Source organism: Eptesicus fuscus, chromosome 5, assembly GCF_027574615.1.
Source record: "Eptesicus fuscus isolate TK198812 chromosome 5, DD_ASM_mEF_20220401, whole genome shotgun sequence".
Classification (NCBI taxonomy): Eukaryota; Metazoa; Chordata; class Mammalia; order Chiroptera; family Vespertilionidae; genus Eptesicus; species Eptesicus fuscus.
This window is the reverse complement of record NC_072477.1, coordinates 90,764,323-90,777,497: the sequence shown is the minus strand read 5'-3', so window position 1 is coordinate 90,777,497 and position 13,175 is coordinate 90,764,323. Positions and strand designations below refer to the sequence as shown.

The window sequence follows — 13,175 nt, the reverse complement described above, 5'->3', positions numbered from 1 at the left end:
ATTTATTAAACAGCCTTCTCCAGGCATCCTGGAAGTTGTACCTGCAACCTTGCGTTCCCTCTCCCATAATACCCGCTCTTTCTTTCCAACTTCCTGGGCACGATGGCTCCCGCAAACAAGGGTCGCGAGAAGAAGGGCCGCTCCGCCATGAACGAGGTGGTGACCAGGAAGTATACCATCAACATTCCAACTGCATTCATGGCATGGGTTTCAAGAAGCAAGAAGCGTGCCCCTCGGGCACTCAGAGATCCGGAAATTTGGCATGAAGGAGACGGGGACTCCAGACGTGCACTCTGACACCAGGCTGAACAAAGCTGTCTGGGTCAAAGGAATAAGGAATGTCCCATATCATATTCGGGTATGTTTGTCCAGAAAACATAATGAGGATGAAGATTCACCAAACAAGCTGTATACATTGGTCACCTATGTACCTGTCACCACTTTCAAAAATCTGCAGACTGTTAATGTGGACAAATAAAGTTCCAAATTAAAAAAAAAAAATAAAAAAAAAAAATCACATGGTCATATCAATAGATGCAGAAGAAGCGTTCTACAAAATCCAACACCCATTTTTGATAAAAATTCTCAGCAAGGTGGGAATAGAAGGAGCATATCGCAACATGATAAAGGCCATAGTATATAACAAGCCTATAGCCAACATCATACTCAATGGGCAAAAACTAAAACCATTTTCCCTAAGAAAAGGAGCAAGACAGGGATGTCTGCTTTCACTACTCTTATTCAACATAGTACTGGAAGTCCTAGCCATAGCAATCAGACCAGAAGAAGGGATAAAGGGTATCCAAATTGGAAAGGAGGAAGTAAAACTCTCATTATTTGCAGATGACATGATATTGTATAATGAAAACCCTAAAGACTCCACCAAAAAACCACTAGATTTAATAAATGAATTTGGCAATGTAGCAGGATACAAAATCAACACCTAAAAATTGATTGTTCTTTTATACACCAATACTGAATTCCCAGAAAGAGAAACTAAACAAACAATCCCATTTACTATTGCAATAAAAAAATTTAAGATACTTAGGAATAAACTTAACCAAGCAGGTAAAAAAACATGTACTTGGAAAACTACAGGATGTTGAAAAAAGAGATAGAAGAAGACATAAACAAGTGGAATAATATACCGTTGTTCATGGACTGGTAGAATCAACATCATTAAAATGTCCATACTACCCAAGGCAACCTACAGATTCAACACAATCCTTATTAAAATACCAACAGCATATTTCACAGATCTAGAACAAATACTCCAAAAATTCATATGGAATAAAAAAAGATTCCGAATAGGTGCAGTGATCTTGAGAAAGAAGAACAAAATTGGAAGAACCATAATACCAGATATCAAGTTATATTACCAAGCCACCGTAATCAAAACAGCCTGGTATTGGCACAAGAACAGGCATATAGATCAATGGAACAGAACAGAGACCCCAAAAGTCGACCCAAGCCATAATACTCAATTAATATTTGACAAAAGAAGCAAGGACATATAATGAAGTCAGGACATGGTGTTGGGAAAATTGGACAGATGAGTGCAAAAAAATGAAACTAGACTAGCAACTTGTACCATAAATAAGAATAAACTCAAAATGGATAAAAGACTTAAAAGTAAGTCATGAAACAATAAAAATCCTAGAAGAAACCATAGGCAGCAAAATCTCAGATGTCTCTTGTAGAAATATGTTTAAGGATACATCTCCTAGGGCAAAGGAAACTAAGGAGAAAATAAACAAACGGGACTACATCAAAATAAAAAGCTTCTGCACAGCAAAGGAAACCATCAACAAGACAAATAGGGAGTTCACTGTATGGGAGAACATATTTGGCAATGATACATATGATAAAGGGTTAATATCCAAAATATATAAGGAACTCATCCAACTTAACAAAAGGAAGACAAACAATCTCCCCCCCACCCCCCCCCCCCAAAATGGGCAAAGGACCTAAATAGCCACTTCTCCAAAATGGACATGCAGATGGCCAAGAGACATGAAAAAATCCTCAAAGTCACTGAACATCAGAGAGATACAAATTAAAACAACAATGAATTATCACCTCACACCTGTCAGAATGGCTACCATCAACAAATCAACAAATGACAAGTGCTGGTGAGGATGTGGAGAAAAAGGAACCCTAGTACACTGCTGGTGGGAATATAGACTGGTGCAGCCATTATGGAAAATAGTATGGAGTTTTCTCAATAAATTAAATATGGAACTGCCATTTGACCTAGGAATATATGTATATACTAGAGGCCCAGTGCATGCATTTGTGCATGGGTGGGGTCTGGCTGGCCCACCCCGACGGGGGCTGATCGGGGCCGGGCTGGTGGTGGTGGGGGGGGAGGGTATGCAGGAGGTTGGCTGGTTAGCCCTGCCTATGATCAGGGTAGGTGGTGGCGATCGAGGCCCCGATCGGGCCGGCTGGCTGCCGCAGTGCACGTCATAGTACCGGTCATTCCAGTCGTTCCAGTCACTTGGCTTTTATATATATACTAGAGGCCCGGTGCATGAAATTTGTGCACTCAGGGGGGCGGGGTCCCTCAGCCCGGCCTGTGCCCTCTCGCAGTCCAGGAGCCCTCAGAGGATGTTCAACTGATGGCTTAGGGGAGTGGGCCTAAGTCAGCAGTCGGACATCCTTAGTGCTGCCGCAGAGGCCGGAGAGGCTCCTGCCACCACCACTGTGCTCGCCAGCCTTGAGCCCGGCATCTGGCTGAGCAGCGCTCCCCCTGTGGGTGCGCACTGACCACCAGGGGGCAGCTCCTGGGTTGAGTGTCTGCCCCTTGGTGGCCAGTGTGCGTCATAGCGACTGGTCCTTCCACCGTTCGGTTGATTTGTATATTAGCCTTTTATTATATGGGATAGATAATTTTGTTAGATACCATCAAATTGTCCTCCATTGTTTTTTTTTTTTTTTATCATTTTGCATTCTCACCAGTAATGTATGAAAACATACAGAATCCTCTTTAATTCCAGTTTCTAAGATCTATGTGAATACTCTCTTTTCCCAAAATTACATGCTATTTACATTATGTCTCTGAGGCTAAAGTATTATTTTTCTCATTTACTATTTCTGGTTCTGATGAGGTGACTATAACTTTTTATTTAAATGTATAAGTAGAAGATATTCTTCAGCCAAAGCTTGCTTTTATAGAGCACATTACACTTTGCAAAGTATTTTTACACACATGCATTTTATTTGATCTTTGCAGTCATGTTTTGCAGTAGATAGTGCAAGAATGTCAGCTCTACCTTCCAGATGAGGAAACTGCGAAGAAACACAATTTAATGACCTGTACAGACCCAGTTCTTGACAGTCAAGGGGCCTGTTAGTTTACAGATATTTCTACTGTAATACTAAGATACTGCTGTAAAGATGTCTGGGATACTAAGTTGCCTCCCTTTTAACTTTCAATCCTAGTCTTTTAATTTATTATATAATAGTGTCACTAGCTAAAATTACTTGGAATATATACTTACTCATTATATTTGCTTCACAAATACTAGAAATATGAATGATGTATTTTAGTTAAGTTCATATTTTAAACTTACTTTGTATAATTAAACTTAATTTGTTTGGGTTTAGCTCAAGAATCTTTCAAACTATAAAATGCTAACCAAGTCTAATAAAATCTATTGTTGAAAAATACACCAGTTATGTAAGCATACTAAGTCTCAAGTTGAATACAGTGAAATACATTTTAATATATAAATAATTATGAACTTAAAAAAATCTTAGAAAATCAAATGCAAAGTAACAAAAATGTAATTTCAATATTGGTTTAAAGTTTAGAGGCTTCCTTTGTACTAAATAATGTCTCTGCATTCTCTGGAGAGATGAGGAAAAAAGTTATCTTCTAAGTACAAAATATTTTGGCCTACATTTTTAATTAGATTGATTCATACTTGAGAATGACAACAGATACTTATCCTATCATGTGAACTTCAAGAAAATATTAGGATAACATAAACAAATATTATAAATTGAGAATCCTCAAACAGAAGCAATAAAGTTAACAGTAGTAACTATAAACCCTAATTTAGGTCTCTTTTCACAATGTAAACTGTTTTCCATTAAACACAATCTGTACCTTTGTCATTTATTTTTGAAGATAAATGTTGTTTATTTTTCAAATTGAAAAATAACAAAAAGACTTTAGACCCACATGCAAAGAGTATTCTTTTTATCCTTTTTAGAGACATTGACCTGTATACTCATTTAAAAACGAACACCACATCTTTATGTTATTAAATCTTTGTTTTGATCTATTAGTATTCACCAAAGTGCCATTTTATAAAACCTCACACTGAATAGACAAGGCTGGAGGTGACCATCTGCAGCTTTAGAGTCTGCGTTTGAATTGATGAAAAGAGCTTTGTGTTTTCATTGCCAAGTTTGATTCTCCCAGTCATTAGGCATTCCCCTCAGATCCCATCAATGAAGCTGCACTCTCTTACACCCCTGTGTTAAATTCTCTTCTCCTCATGGCTTCCTTTGCCAGCTCTACTCAAGAATGACTATGAGGTCTTAGCCACATTCTTCTCACAGCTGTGTTAAAAAAGAGCATCAGAAAGTCTTCTAAAACCCATATGTGTATCTGGTCAGTGCTCTGTCTTAGGGTCACCTCGCATTGTGGTGTGATTATACAGAGATTCATTCTTGTTCTTGAACTGTGCTATTTCCATCATCCCGGGAAAGATTAGGCCCTCCATTTCAGTCAGTAGTAGAGAACTTATTGAAGACTAATGCAAAACACACATAACTCGAAAGGCAGACTAGTTTAATTTAAGGAAGAAGATGTTTCAAGATTTTAAATGTTTATCTGTTATTTTTACCATTATGTAGCTTGTCAAATGGCATATAGTAACATAAAGAGAAATAACATATGCTTTCAGAATATTGTTAAATGTGGCAAAGGAAAAAGTCAAATGATGATGATATTTGAAGAACTATTAGTTTAAGTGGTATATATGCTAAAGCAATAAAAAATTAATGTTTAGTAAGTTCCAAAATATTGTTTATTATGTAATATTTGGAGTCTCATTTTTCACTTTCAGTCAGTCTTTCTACAGGAACACCTAATAATGTAATTTTCAGTAGTATAAGTCCTTTTAAAATTTATACTTAGGTTAAGAACTGAAGAAAAAAACTATTTCTGTTGAGTTGTTCAAGAATACAGAGGTGTTCAAGAATACAGAGGTGGTAAACACAGGTTTACAGTTGTAATACAAATAAATAATACAATAATTAATGATAATACAAGAAACTGTGTTTCGCATACTCACAACTATAAACCTACTTTTACCCACCCCTATATATAAAGGAAGAAGATGCATTTCACCTGCTACTATAAAATACATGGTCTTCGAATGATTTTTTCTCCTTTAATGTAAATGGTCAAGAATGATGTTTATGGCCCGGCCGGTGTGGCACAACGGCTGAGTGTCGACCTATGAACCAGGAGGTCACAGGTTTGAGTCCTAGTCAGGGCACATGCCCAGTTGCGGCTTGATCCCAGCAAGGGGCGTGCAGGAGGCAGCTATGGCCAAATGTGCACATGAGCAATCCTCTGACCACGTGGGGAGAAATAAACATGGAGTCTTAGACTCTAAGTGAAATTTATATTTCTACTTGCTCTGGGGTATAATTTAACCCCCCTCCCCCAATTATATTTTGAAAGAAAAACCTGTACCTTGTAAGGAAGTATCCATCAGATTTTAGATGAGTACACTGAGGATTTATTAAATGAAAAGAAGACCCTGACTTATGTGAAAATGTAGACATTTTCTACATTAGCAGATAGGCACAGTACATTTGATCTTCTATGTATTTAATAGAGAAAACAAAGAAGGAAGCTCTGAGTGAGTTCTCAAGTACAACGCGGCTAAGCAACATCCAAGCAAGAATGATGGAAACTTCTAAAAATCGAATTTCTACGATAGCTTCCTTTTCCCACCTTACTACAACAAAAGTATTCTTAAGTATACTAGTGGTTAGTGCTATTGTTACATATCCTAGGAAGTTCAAATCACCTATATCTTATTTTTATCAATTTAAAAACTACTCTCAGGTAAGATGGATGAGTTCGCCTATATTCACAGAAGTAACCAGAAGCTATGTAGCCTGTCAAAGGTTAAACAGTAAGAAGGCTTTTAACTGGAGCTAAGAACAGAACCAAAGAAAAGGATACTTGTTAGGTTATTATATAGCCACTCGAAGACACTTACATTTCATATATGTGCGTGAAAATCCCATCTCTGAGGTATACTAGATAATAACTCCTGTTGTTATTTTTTTAGCTTGTCAAGTTCTAGTTAAAATGTACATGATAATCATTAGGTGGGTCCTATAATTTCCCTAAAAATAATAGGAATTCCATTTCTGACTTTTAATTACTGTAACACTGGGATTAAAAAAACAATAAAAGTTCCTGCATTTTATTTAGTTGTAAACCTAAATAGTATGGATCTCTCTCATATTTTAGTCTTTTGTTCTTTTTCTCTATTCCTCTCCATGGTGCTCATCTGAAACATGTTTCATCTACATTAGTAGGCAGACACATATACTAGCCCATCTCTAGATCATCCATTGGAAGTTTCTGATGAAGAAGCAGGTCAAATGTGAGAAGCCCTGTGGTAATTTAACATTTAGTCCCTACTTTCATGCAATTTGTGATTCATTCCATAAAGTTAGCTACAAAAGGGAACTTATCAGGGAAAGCGCTGATTCTTAGGTCTAGAGAATCCCTTCTCTTCTGTAGCCTGGATCCTTCACTTTCCATTGCATTGCCATTTCTCAAATTCTGGTTAGGTTCCAATTTTAGTAATCCCACATTAATCCTTCCTTGGTAAAAGGAATGAGCTAGGAAGTGAGATATTCCCTGAAAGTGTAAGCCAAAATTCTTTAGTTTTTATAAAGACATGACTATAATTATATATATATCTATCAAATCCTATATAATAAAAGCCTAGGTGGCATCGCGTGACATTGTCACAAATGGCCGTCATAAAATGGCCACCCCCATGTCGTCACAACATGGCCATCACAAGATGGCCACCCCCACATTATCACAAGATGGCCAGCACAAGATGGCTGACAGAAGATGGTTGCCACAAGATGATCACCACGAGATGGCCGGCAGGGGAGGGCAATTGTGTGCAATCAGGACAGCAGGGGAGGGCAGTTGGGGGTGAACAGGTCGGCAGGGGAGGACAGTTGGAGGCAAGCAGGCCTGCAGGGGAGGTCAGTTGGGTGCAACCAGGCCTGCAGGGGAGGACAGTTGGGGGCGACCAGGCCTGCAGGGCAGGGCAGTTGGGGATGAGATCAGGCTGGCAGGAGAGGGCAGTTGGGGGCCATCAGGCTGACAGGTGAGGGCATTAGGGGTGAGATCAGTCCAGCAGGGGAGGGCAGTTGGGGGTGACCAGGCCTGCAGGGCAGGGCAGTTGGGGGCGATCAGGCCAGCAGGGGAGGGCAGTTGGGGGCGATTGGGCCAGCAGAGGAGGGGAGTTGGGGGCAATCGGGCCGGCAGGAGAGGGCATTTGGGAGTGATCGGGCCAGTAGGGGAGGGCAGTTGGGGGCGATTGGGCTGGCAGAGGAGTAGTTAGGCATCAATCAGGCCAGCAGGGGAGTGGTTAGGGGGTGATCAGACAGGCAGGCAGGTGAGCAGTTAGGAGCCAGCAGTGCCAGATTGTGAGAGGGATGTCCGACTGCCCCCAAGGGGTCCCAGATTGAAGAGGGTGCAGGTCAGGCTGAGGGACCCCCACCCTCCTGTGCACAAATTTCATGCACCGGGCCTCTAGTATGTAATAAAAGTAGCTCTAGAGACCCACTTTATATACTCAATGGATAAGAAATGTGATCCACTATACAAATATGTAGTGGAATTAAATTTTTAATAAAATACATACTAATTTGCTGGAGTACAAGACTTATATTTCCTAAGTTAAATATGTATTTAATTTAAAGATGTGTTATGATTTAGAAATCTAGAATATTAGAATCTTAAAAGGATATCATTGTTCAAGAATAAAAATTAAGCATATTAGATGTTGTACATCTTAAAATGATTGCTTAAGAGTCATCTGAGTCTATCTTCCATATATGAATGATAATAAAGCTAAATCTAATTAGATATGGATTTAGAATTCATCTTTCAAAGTTGATTGGGATGTGCAATTGTACATAAATTATCACAAATAAATTAACTATTTGACTTATTATTTGCTGATGTATATTTCATATTTCAGAGCTTTTAAATCTCAAACACAATAATTTTTTGAAGAGCAATTTAAGAAGAGTTTAAATCCTCCAATTTATTAGTAATACCAATAACTCAAAATCAACTTTCAACATTATATTAAATATTGATTTAAATCTTATGCTGAGTTGAGAATTTATGACACTTATTCTTTGAATCAATCAACAAGTATTTACAAAATGTTCAGACATGTCTAATATTGCCTTGCAACTTATAGTCCAACCAAGAATTTATAGGAAAAATATCACAGGTAAAGTTGGCAAGAAGCAGAATAATTTTAATGAAAAGACAATGCAATTATAAAAATTCACTGATAGCTTTCATATTAAAGTATGTAAGATTCTTTAGCACAATTATTTTTAATCATGGTTAAAATCAGATTCTGGAACCAGCAACAAAACTAAAAAAAAGTTTGGTGATGTCTCTTGATGACAATTGTAGGCTTTTCTTTTTTTTAAATAAGAATAGCAGGCTTTCTTTTTTTTTTTTCTTTTTTAAATCAAGAAACTGTGGAAATGCTCTGTTCCCTTCCCTGCACCCGGAGTCATCTACCCTGTTCTATAATTCAACCTGCAAACAGATTAAGCAGCTGAGTTTGTGGAAAGTATGTTTGCTCGACGCTAAGAACCCTTGTGTGACACTATGGTGAGTCCCCTGACACCTCGAAGAGAACTACAGACAGTTCTTGCTCATCAGCAGGGAAACCAGACTGAGAATTCACAATTTCTTTGTAACCTCAACTTCTTCATAGAACCGAGTATTTGGCCAAAAGATAGGAAAGACTTTTGTTAGCTTTAGGTGTTCATTTTTTTTCTATCAATACCACTCAAAAGATACTGTATGCCACAAGTTTGAAAATAAAATGTTTTATAATAATCTTTGATATTTTAATTATGCAGTTAGAAATGAACAGAATACATGCAAATCTTAAGTAACAAATTTTTTAAAAGAAAAAATTGAAAAAAATGTAGAATGAATATATTTTTTCTTGAAAATTTGTTTAAAAGTGTACGATTTTTTCCCTACATATTTTTGTCCTATATATTTATTATGCAGTTATAATTTATGAGAAAATTTTAATCGTATCAGTGTAAATCTGGCTCATAGTAAAGATGATATGTGAGAAAAATTTTTTTATTGTAAAACCTAGATCTTTGGTAGATATTCTGACCTTATAAGCCTCGCTGTAAATACTATTATCTTAAGTAATCATGTGTAGCCTAGGCATGTTAAGTATAGTAAAATATATTTTAAAAACCCTTTAGAAAACTTTTGTTGTAGGTCCATAGGAAGCCTATCTGTAGACCGAAGCACAGTAAGAAAACAAAGTACAGTATAATGAACCATAGAGTTTTAAATCTCTTGTGATGATAAAAACATCAATTAATGAATTGGTGTATCAGTGTCCTCTTTAATAAATGAGGATGTGATCCTTGGAAAAACTAAAAGCTTTTCTTACAAAGTTCCTGTGCCCTCAACCAACTCTTTAGTTCCCTTACCTCCACATAATTTTCCCAAACCCAGTGCATCCAGGATCAGCAAAAGAGCAATCTAAAGCGGAATCACAATGTGCTCTTCTCTCATAGGCAGATACATTTTTTAAAAGAGATATACATAAGGAGAATAAACCAAGGGAATGGATTTTTGCTGGTGAAACTTTAGGCATGACACCTGGGCCAAGAAGCTATTTTTGGATAATGTAGTCTGGGATTCATAATTTTTTACTCTGTGACTGTTTATAAATATTGGTTGACTTATGGATGCTAATTGTGCACAATTTTCCTTTCCAGGAATACTCCCATAGATTAATTTAAGAATTTTGTTGACTCTGAAAGAAAATAAAATATGAACTTAAAATTCTACTATTATTAGAGATAGTATATAGTCTCTCTCCACTATTACTGAAGATTTCAGATTATTTATTTATTTATGTAAAATATATTTCTTTATTGATTTCAGAGAGGAAGGGAGAGGGAGAGATAGACACATCAATGATGAGAGAGAATCATTGATCGGCTGCCTCCTGCACGGCCCCCACTGGGGATCAAGCCCACAACCCGGGCATGTGGCCTTGGCTGGAACTGAACTTGGGACTCCTCAGTCTGCAGGCTGACGCTCTATCCACTGAGCCAAACCAGCTAGGGCGATTTCAGGTCTTTTTTAAATGTAATTAAACTTAACGGAAGTTGGTGGTTAGAACAAGAGTTAAAAGCTGATCACTAGGAAGTAAGACATCCCAACTCTGAGGAGAGTGTAAGGAATGGAGGTGCCAGTGAGGGGAGGGAGGCAGACACAAAGGGTCAGAGTTTTCAATGAAATTGGTAAGCTCATTGAAATCAGGTACTGGGTTGGAATAAAATAATTTAATCTAGGGCTTAAAGCAGATCACACCACATCTGAAATTTTCATGTGTATTCCTGACACAACCTGCTTTTACTTTGCTCCATCATTCTAGCACACTATTAAATTGTTCTAGTTCATTTGTTTATAAGTGCTTACTTTACAGCAGGCATCTGTGTGAGTATTTGGAGGAGATTGGAATAAAAATATGAATAGGAAACTATCCATGTCTTGGGAACGCTCAACAACGGGTAAATTTGCAGAAAGTGAAACAGAGAGGAAACAGATATACAAAATGATTATTACACATAGATGACTAAGACCTTGAATATAGATATGGATTAAGTACTATGACCACAAGAAAGAATGAAAATCTAAAGAAACATTTTTAGGGGTAACATTTAGACTGGACTTTAATGAGTAACAAAAACTTGGCTAGGTACTAAAAGTGGGGGACATGTTCTAAGAAGAAGAAATAGCACATGCAGAGATATTGTGGTAGTGGTCGTGGGAGGAAATTATACAAGACAAATGGAAGAAGGCTACTGATAGGCCTCATGTGTCATGCTAGGTTGTTTATACTTTAACTTGTAGGCGAGAAAGAGCCCCTGAAAATCTATAACAAGAAAAGCATAATATGCTAATTAGACCAGACATCCTTCCAGGTGACCTTCCGGATGAAGCCGGGTGCCTGCTGGTGGCCAGTGGGAAACCTGGGTCCCAGGTGCCGGAGGGAAGCCGGTGCTAGCAGCCAGGGGAAGGAAGCCTACTGTTGCACTAATTTAATGCATCGGGCCTCTAGTCTTAAATAAGAAAGTAATATAACCTGGTTTATGTTTTAGAAAAATCACCTCTGGTGGCAGTGAGGAAGATAAACTTGAGAGAACTACAGGCAGGTAAACTAGTTTTATGATAGTCTGGATGAGTGATGATGAGGGCCTAAATTAATGCAATTAATGTGTGAGGATGGGGTGAAGAGAATCGGGAGATGCTTAAGCAGTAGACAGAACAGAGCTTGGGGAAAAAAAAAGACAAAAGACAAAACAGAGATTGATGGCAAAGTGAATGCAAATGGTAAGAAAGAGTGAGGGAACAAGGACAGAGCTGAAATTGCTGAAAACCATTACGTGAGGAGGGAAATATAGGAGAAGGCTTGATTTTCTAGGGAGTAATTTTCAACAAAAATACTAGGAAAGCACACAGAAGAGAGTGACTTTGCAGAGAAAACTGAACTAGTTTTGCTAGTTTGATGAATATGATGATACTAATAATATAACTTATAGAATCCTATATAATAAAAGGCTAATATGCAAATAGACTGAATGGTGGAACAACCAAACAACCGAACAACCGGTTGCTATGACATGCACTGACCACCAGGGGTCATGTGCGGAACATGGTGGGTGTTGGCTGTGGTGGGATGGGGGAGTGGGGGAGTGGGGGCACCAGACCAAGGCAGGGTGCCGGTCTCTGTCATCGGGGCGAGCCTCTGGTGGTTACTGAAAATTCTTTGCTCCCATGTGCCACGGTCCCGCCTGGCGCTCTCACCTGCTGCCAGCACTGGCCCCGCTCGCACCTACTGCTGGTGTCAGGCTGGTCCTGATCACTTGGTGCCATCAGCGGGTGTGAGCAGCGGCTGCTGGCCTGATCGTCCCTGAGGGCTTCTCCACCTCCCACTGCTCCTGAGGGGCGATCAGGGCAGCAGACGCCACTCTCACCCGCTGACGGCCCCAATCGCTCTGTACCATCAGCGGATGCGAGTGGGGCCGGCGCCATCGGTGTGTGGGAGTGGTTGTGGCAGGAGCGGGGCTGCCAGCAGATAAGAGACCAGGGGCTGCCACGAGAGGGGCTGAGTAGGGGCGTGGAGAATGGGCCGAGACCCGCCCCTGTGCCCACCACAGCCTCGCAGCCCACAGTTCCTTTCAAGGTACATGAATTCATGCACTGGGCCCCTAGTTTTTATAATAAAATAACTGGTATTGAACTAGGCATTTATATGCTATCCAGTTTATTCTCACATTAATCCTGCCTGTGAGGCCAGTATTACTGTCTGAATCTTTTAACTGAGGAACTTTTGCTTCTAGGGTTAAGTAACTTGCCCCCAATCTCCCAGGAAATAAGTAGAAAAAACAGGAATTCAAACACAGGTCTGTCTGACTAGACTGCAAAGCCTGTCGCTGTCCTCTATGTTGCACTGACTTTCACAGAATGAGTAAGTTTCTCATGGTGGGGGGAGGGGGGAGAGCAAAAGGCTCCAAGCAGAGGGACCAACATGTACAAAGGCTTTCAGTCTTGAGAAGGCAGAGCCCTTCTGCAGAAGGAGAGAGTTCACTGTGGAGTAAAATGGGAAGAGAAGGAGGGTCTATGTAACAAGCATTGTTCTAAAAGTATTACAGGAATAATCTTATCTAATTTTTTTCTCGTTTTAGAATTATTATTATATTTCCTTTTTATTGAATTTATTGCAGTGACACTGGTTAACAAAATTTTAAAGGTTTCAGATGCACAATTCCATACACATCATCTGTAGTGTGTTCACCATCCAAAGTCAAAT

The 13,175-nt window shown here is 39.1% G+C and overlaps 1 protein-coding gene and 1 pseudogene across 1 annotated transcript in view; one reads left to right on the top strand and one right to left on the bottom strand.

Annotated features, from left to right (window-relative positions):
• The window catches only part of MIPOL1 (mirror-image polydactyly 1), a 344,977-nt gene that overhangs the window by 53,553 nt on the left and 278,249 nt on the right, over window positions 1–13,175 (bottom strand). The gene's annotated exons all lie outside the window — the stretch shown is intronic.
• LOC114234749 (60S ribosomal protein L31-like) lies at window positions 94–478 on the top strand (annotated as a pseudogene).